Consider the following 8,829-nt stretch of genomic DNA (forward strand, 5'->3'; position numbering starts at 1 on the left):
TTTTAAAGAGCTATTCTGAACTAGATTTTAAAAATTTAGTTTTATTAATTTGATATTTTAGAAGCTTAGCTTTATGCAAGGTGTCATCCTTGTTTTTGCTTAATTTCAAAACAAACAATCTCAGCTATTTATTTTTCTTATGAAAGTTTGTAAAAACGTAGCAGCAATTGTCGTCAACTACACACCCCCATCCATCCCTTTTTACTCAATCAATTGTTTTTCTTTCACCCCTTCACATATAAATATATACTATATGCTTCGAAGCCGAGTGTTATCCGCTGGATCAGAACCGGTTCTCATCCATACTAAAAAACCATGTATTAAAGACAATTTTCCACGAATTTTAAAACGAAAGACATAAAATTAATACCAGTTTTGTTAACCTTGGCCATCGGCCCCTAGAGTCAAACAAAACTCATTTTTATCATATAACTTTTCATTTTAATATCCGCGGATAGTTGTCTATAATACGATGCGATAAATAACTATTATTCCCTTCACGTTTGTGTTTTATTCTGCCATTGTAAGTGCTTTTTACGTGCATCACTTCTTTCTTCAGCGTCTACTTTTTTCCCTGCTTCGCTCATCTCCCCGCGTTTTTTTTTCAGCATCTTGAAGTTTGCACATTTTTGCTTGGTTTTTTGAACTCCCATAATTTTTTAAAATTAAGCTTATCCATAATTAGGGCTTGTATGTCCGTTTGTTTGTCCTTACGTCCTTACATTTCGTTAATTTAGGCATGTTAGAATTGTCTTATTGTATTTCAAACTTTGGGTAATGATTACTGTAACAATACTCTTCAGAGAATATACATACTGGTCCGGTGATGGTTTTAAGCTATTTTCTTGGGGTGTGGGACACCCCCCCCCCCCAAAAAAAAAACGAAAAATACCCCCAACCCCCAAAATTTTTTTTTTCTAAAACTAAATAAAAAAAAATTTAAAAAATTTAAATTTAAAATACGAAAAATTAGGTTGATCAAACCTCTTGGAGCAAATCCCCTAGAGGCTAGGGGCGAAGCCGCTAGTGTAAAATATATTAATACTTTTATATTTACAATATGCTTTTTAATTATTGAAACAATTGGTGTTCATGTTCGTTTGATCTACTGTTTGATTTCAAAGCTTCACTTTTATGTTGTTATCCTTGTAGTACTTTTCCCATTAATATTTTCCCTCAAGAGTGAAATAACAGCCCTATCCAGATCTTTACATCCTCCAAAATAAAAAAAGCTTGGATGTTCCTAGCTCCGGCTCCACATTACTGAGTGTGTGTGTGTACTCATGTTGAAGAAATCAATGAATAATTTGATTAAACTGTTAATTTCTTTATATCAACTTTTTACTTAGGAAGATTGATTCAGCCTAATCCTTAAAAAATACCTTATTTAATTTTTTAGCTGCCTTTATTTTTGAAGTTTTTTAGCAGACGTCATTATAGAGTATTTGCATAATAACTTTATTTTTAAATAACAAAGCTTTTCTTAAATTAGGGTCAGTTCGTCCCTACGTTACTTTGAATTGTCTATAAATTTAAAACTTTCGTGGTGATTCTTGTAACAGGTAGGTATGGTTTAGGAAGCGAAGCAACTCTACAATTGTTACCAGAAAGTCCATATGTCCCCTTTAAACATGGTGATTTTTTATTTTTATGATAAATGATTAAATCATTTAAACATCCGTCTTTGCCATTTAATTTATATAATTCTTTGTATGAAATTAAAGAGCATGATTTATTATACAAAATACTTTTATTGTTATGCATTAAATAAATGTTTACAGAGATTTTTTTTTAAATTAGAAGATTTTTTTACGTTAAGCATAATTTACAAAGAATTTTATTATTAGGTTGAAAGGTTGACTTCTTCGGATATGTCAGGCGTGTGAAAATTTCTATATACAAGTGTCTATTTGTTTGTACCTAAAGATCTCGTCATCTGCTGAGCCGGTATGACTACCCTTTACTAGAAAGCTTCCTATAATTATTAACAGGTATACAAATTTATATTTATATTTTTTAGCCAAATCTTTTAAGTATCAATTTTACTTTTTTTTTCAAGCTTGATAAAGTCTAAATCTTTAAGTTTTCGGAGATTTTAATTTTGTGCATCCCCTAAAATAAATGTCCCTACACCTTGCTTTTATCTTTGTTATTTATAAGATGCAAATTAAAAATTTGCTTTTATCTTACATTGTTTAGGAGCCAAGCTGCTCTAAAAGCCAAGATAAACTTTTATAACAGTGACTTTCATGGGTACAGTTGAAGATCCTAAATCTAAATCCCTTTCAACTTTTAATAAGTTTTCTCGTATTCATTTGAATCCGGTGGATAGGAACCGGTTCTCATGAATACGAAAAAACTATGTCTAGCATCGTATTATATCCAGCTTTCTATGAATATAAAAATGTACAATCATAAGTTTAAAACCAGTCCGTGCCTTCGACACCTCGGGGCTAAAAAACTGGTTTTAATCTTATAATTGTACATTCTATATCCGTGGAAAGCTGTTTATAATACGATGCGAGAAATAACTATTTTAATAAGTTTTAAGTTTGAAGATTCTCCAGGGGCTCTAAATCCCTATTAGTTACTATCCCTGCAGTCCACCCATCGTCATACTTAAGACGTTAAAAATGATGCCTTTGCTGCTATGTCTTGCACGTGTCACAAATAAGGACTTTTTGGAGAGTGCCTTTGCCAATAAACAGGTGGAACTCATTACCATGCACAGTTAGGACTTCCAGACAAGGGTCTTGCAATCAAAGGGTTGGTTGTCTGTTGGATGCTACTTAGCATAATATCATGTAGTAGGCGGTAGAATATCGCATTTTATGATTAAGATGCTCTGGCTTCTTTAGATGAGCACTTGAAAATCGAAAAAGAATCCAGCCACTTCAATGTAATTACCTAGGTAATGTACAAGATTGTCCTTGTTTTTTTTATTTTTTTGAATATGCTTTTAAACAGCTTTTAACTCCATGATAACCCTAGCGTAAATTATGCGAAAAGTTTGGGTTATTTTTAGAAGTGCAACTACTCTATATCCACCATGTCTGTCTTCCTGTATATACAATATACATAGGGGTAATATGATCTACTCGTCTGTTTATTTATTTTCGAAAATTTTGCATTAGGATTTCGGTGCTTTCAATCAAAGTGCCAATTAAAAACACACTCAAAAATTTTAGCAGCAAGGAGGAAATGTTTTTCTCTATAGGCCTAACTACCCCTGCAGGGGGGGGCTTTAACTAATGTGCCTTAATCCTGAGGGGCATCTTAGCACAACTTACAACCTAAAGTAATAAACAATCAATAATTTTCCTTCAAGCATACTATTTGGGAAGATTTTTATTTAATCATCTGCTATTTGAGATAGACTGCTGAAATCGATTTAATTTCAACCTGATAGTCCGTAGTTTTGTTGTGATATTTATGGGTATATGTCATACTTGTTTGACCTTTTAGGCATAAATGAGGAAAAATACCGTAATTTTTTAATAATAAACTAAACATCAATTTACATAGTTGGCGAGTTTGGCAAACATGCAAACACAAAAGTACAAACCAGGAAAATTAGCTAGGTCTTTTAAATAATTTTTTTTTTACATATTACCTCTAAGTGATTAGACCAAGCAGAATGTAAGATGGTTCGTCTTGATTCTAATTCTGTGACTTTTGGAACTAGTGCTAAGCTTTCAAGTAGCGATGTTGCTTTATAACTCGTAATGTCCATCTGTTATCTACGTTTAGGGGGAACGTGATTTTCAAGATAGATGGTTGAATTTTTTGTGTGAAGATTCTTCTGAACACAGTGAGCATCTACTCTATAACTCACTTAGACCGTAAGTCTATCTTTATTGCTCAAGGGGGCATAAAATTTATATAGGAAAATGAATATTTTCTTTTGCTTTTTAAGAAAGAATTCTGATTTTTTGGTAAAAATTTAGCTCACAATTTTACATCATTTCTGTTGCAATATTTTCCTCTTGTTTGTTTGGCTTCGCTTCGCTTCTTATGGATGTTGTCATTTAATTGAAAATATCTCCCCATATAAGAATATATAAATCTATCGATGATACTATAAAATTTCGGCACATCTCTATGAAATTGAAATACATTGTATGTATATTGATCCAATATTGTCTGATGAACATAATAAACATAAAAATATCAGCAATTAGAAGATAAGTAAAATAGTGAAATTGTTTGTGTAGTTATTTTTCATTGGCGAAACTACGTTAATCTGACGTGTCTGTCTATCAGTTACTTTTTATTTACTGATATAAAAAAAACATGATTATGATATTCAAAACCTATTGATACCATTAAAATTATAAAATCACTTAATGAGATTGGAATTAAGAGGAAGGGTGTTTAAGCTACCACCCAGTATCCCACCTAGTATCATAGACAGTAAAATATATAGTTTTTTACAGAACATGTGTCATTGTGTATGGTGTATTTTACAACATAAGTTACATATTTTATATTTTACTTTTTCCCATATTCCTGACAAGAGCTTGCATTGAATATCTTCAAAAAAAACTTGTATATTTGTTTCGTTAAATATAACATATTCAAATATGAACATTGTAAGATGTCTGCTTGTCAATTAAAATCACAAAAATAGTAGAAAAATAGAAAAAAATCATTGTTACCGTTTTAGATGCAGAATTTTATACCTATATTAAAGAATCATTCTCATAAAATAAGACTTTTTGTCTCTTTCATGGTAAAATGTATTTTTTTTTGTTGATCCATAGTCTACTTTGTAGAATCCTTCTTTATTTGAAAAAAAGCTCTTTTTTGGCTAACCAACTTTAATGATAAAATAAAATATAATTTTTAAAATCACGAAACCTTTTACTAAATATAAATCTATAATACAAAGTAGAACGATGTCTGTCTGTTTGTCTGTTTGTTTGTTTGTAGCGAAGGATCTCGCTAACCGCTGAACCGATCGGGTTCCCCTTTACGGGGTAGCTTCTCATAGGTCCCAGAAAGGTTTAGAACTATTTTCTTGGGGGGTGGGACACCCCCAACCCACCCTATAATGAAAAATATCCAGCCCCCCAAAAAATTCTTTTTAAAACTAAAATTAAAATAGTGGGGTCGACTACCCCCCCCCCCCCCAAAGAAATTTTTTTTCTCCATTTTTCTTTTAAATCTTAGATACGAAAAATTGGTTTGATCAATCCTCTTGGGGCAAAGCCCCTAGAGGCTAGGGGCAATTCCGCTAGTAAGAATAAAACCAGTCTTTTTAACCCCGAAATGCAGATAACTGGATATAAAACGATGCTAGACTTAGTTATTTTGTATGGATTAGTACCGGTTTTAATCCATCGGATTTTAATCGGTTTCGAATGAATCCGAATAATATGGTCTAGAATTTTTTGGCTAGTTATTTGAAAGATTTGAAAGATACAATTAAATCTATGATGTTTTTGTTTTGTTTTAACAGCATTTAACAGATCCTATTAGGATTTCCAATCAAATCAAATTATTGATGGATGACATTCAAAATCAAAATTTAGGATAGTTATTCATCGTATCTTATTATAGACAGCTTTCCGCGGATATTAAAATGAAACATTATAAGATTAAAACCAGTTTCGTTAGCCCTGAGAGGCTGAAGGCCCGGGCTAACACATATGTTATTAATCTCACAATTTTTAAGGGATATTTGTGGAAAATTGTATGTAATACGATATATTTATACTTGATTTTAGATATGGCTAAGATTTGGTTCTAATCCTAAGGAGATCAATCGGTTTCAAAGCCATTTTGAAAAAACATTTATTTTGTTTTTGGTGATATTCAATTTACTAGATACTGTTATCTAAATTTTTTGAAGAAACAATATGGGATAAGTTTCAAGGATCTAAAGGGAGAAGACAAAGGCCGATAAATTGATGTAGTTTACAATTGGTGGCTAAAACGTTTGGATCTTCAACTTATTTAACCAAACAATAAAATTCAATGAAAGTTCTCAAAGTTGTTAAGCCAACGGTTGATAAAATGTTATGATAAAACTGTAAGGACTTGTGTAATAAACAGCCAAATGCCCTATCCCCCTGCCCTGGTTGTGTTTAATGCCTTATTTAGCGTGTTAAATTATACACCCACAATTTTTAAATTGGTAAATTTTTAATATTTGTATGTTTGCCAAAGACTTAAAAACTGTTTTTAGTAGCAAGGCTACTATATTAGTTTGTTCTACTGTTAGTATTGCTAATTTTCTTTCTAGTATTGCTTCGAAACCGATTGATATCCGTTGGATTAGAATCGGTTCTCAGGCATACAAAAAATGCATCGTATTATAGACAATTTCCACAAATTTTAAAATAAAAATCATAAAATTGATACTAGTTTTATTAGCTCAGGCCTTTAGCCCCTTATGGATAACAAAACTGGTTTAAGTTCTTATGTTTTTTCATTTGATCCGTGAAAAGCTGTCTATAAGCTGTAAGCAATAAGCTTTATATACATATATGCGGCTTATTGTTACTATAGGATATGACAGTCCTTGTTGACTTGTTGAAAATGTGCATTTTCTTATTTTCATTTTTTCCCTCATTTTTAATAAAGGTCATATCATAGTAAAACCCTTTAAGTCAATACTAGTCTTACTTATATACAACACGTATTTATATTCGTTGCCACAAATACCTTGGGTTCTCTTATCAAATTGTTAGTGATTGGTAGGTTGGAAAATTTTTACCCAATAATTGAAATCTAAATAATATGTATTTTTTTCATTATTAGGTAAGTGTATCGGAAAGGAAGCATTCCTTGGGTTGTTTGTCGTGCTCTTTGTGAAAATCTCCCAAGTTTTTAAAACCTTATTCCGTTGAATCAGAAAAGACGACATTTCCTTTAAATTTACCTCCGAGAGTGCGGCATTTGAGTGCGTGAGTTTGTTGTTGTCTCTGAGAGCGCGTTTTCTCCTTTGTTCATAGGAGAATGAAAAGGATGGATGTTTTGTGCCATGGAAAGTAAGTATATCAATATATAGTCCATAGTCGAATCCCTTAACATCCCTGAGTAATTACGGCCAGTAAAGAATACTAAAATGACGTCAGTAATCAAATTATAGTAGATCATCATGTAGACTAAAGGCTCCAAGACTTATAGAAAAGCTTCGCATCTAAAGTCATGTATTGTCGTATTTAGAATAAAAGGTTCAAAACTTTGTGATAATGTCATCAACATCAATTTTCATTTATGGATAAGCAAAACACTCTAAAATTGATTTGGTAATGCAATAAAAACTTAACATCAAAAATAGGGATTTTATGATAATAAGAATGATAATAGATATTATTAGCTTATTAAAAAATATATTAGTTAGTTCTTTTAGAGAAATATACTTAAACAAGGATGACAACATTAACAAAATGAACATTAACACTTGTAGAGTGTCAGAACTGGACAATCAGAAAATAAATGTATAATAGTCGAAAAAAATTATAAGTTAGTCTGTTTAAAAACTGGATATAGTTTAAGGACATACTCACATTTTTAGGATTAGAATAGAGATGCTTTCTTATTAAATTGTACTTTGTTGTCTTAGTAACGATTATAGGGTTACTACAATTTCAAAATTGTACCTAACTACAACAGGAATCACCACGCAAAGTTTGGAATCTAACATTTTTAGATTAACGAAAAGAGCTCACTGTCCGTGACGTACGGACGCACTGACCTAAATTACAGAAAAGCTTCGCTTTTAAGAATGCTATATACATTTTGATTTTACAAATAAGATTGAAATAATCTTTTTTAAAGTGCTTTATAATAGTAAATGATGAGTGGATGTACTGAATTTTAGTTACGGAAAGTGTACCTAGCTTCCGCGTCCAATCTCAATATTTACTACTAGCTAAAAAAAAGCTTCAAACTTCTAAAAAAATCTAATTTTGAAAAGTTAAAATTTTGAATGTATACTGTATAAACCTTTTATACATTGTATCGCTTTTCCCTTTGACCGGAGTAGCTGAAAATAGCGTTTGCAATAATTGGGTTATCTGCTGTACAACTTTGGAAATTAGGGAAGAAATAGGCAATCGTATTTCAGCACATCGATGAGTGCGTATATATATTTGTGGTGACAGATAACCAAGAGTCAGAGAATGTAGGCAATACAAGGCCATATAACCACTGAAATAATGTCTCTCTTTGAAAGTTGAAATAATATTTAGTTTTAAAAACGAAATTGCTTTGTTCATTTCAATAAACTCTTTCTATCCTAGTATATAAAGTACTAAGGTTTTTTTTAATGAAGCTTACAATTTCAATAACTACTAAAGTGATTGATATCTCCTCTATGGGGAATCTTCATAAAGGTTATTGGATGTTTTTAGGCAATTTTTCTGTTGCTAACTATCTCATGTAAAAAGAGCCCCCTAAATGATACAAGCGCATCCCCTAGTTACATATAGATCTCGAAAAAAAAATACATTTTTATATTCTGTATAAAATTAGACCCTGATTTAACCTCCATGATATATGTAACTGTGAGTGTAACCCAAAATTACCGGTGGGATTCTGTTATAACAGATTAACAAAGAATACTAAAAACCCCTAAATAAAACTCACGATGACACGACATCTCTGGTCTAGAAATGTAAGTTTTGTCAGGAAGGGAAGGGACATTTGGATGTTTACTCCGCTTGTCCCCAAAGTTTTATAATAACGTTTTCTTATTCGTTGGCTTAACACTTTTGGGGACTTTAATTAAATTTTGATTGGTTGGTTTATTTATTTGATTGTCCAAACGTTTCAACCAATAAATGAAATCTACGAAGGGGAAATGTTGTGTATCATGAT

This window comes from Acartia tonsa, chromosome 6, assembly GCF_053477335.1.
Source record: "Acartia tonsa isolate MP-2025a chromosome 6, ASM5347733v1, whole genome shotgun sequence".
Classification (NCBI taxonomy): Eukaryota; Metazoa; Arthropoda; class Copepoda; order Calanoida; family Acartiidae; genus Acartia; species Acartia tonsa.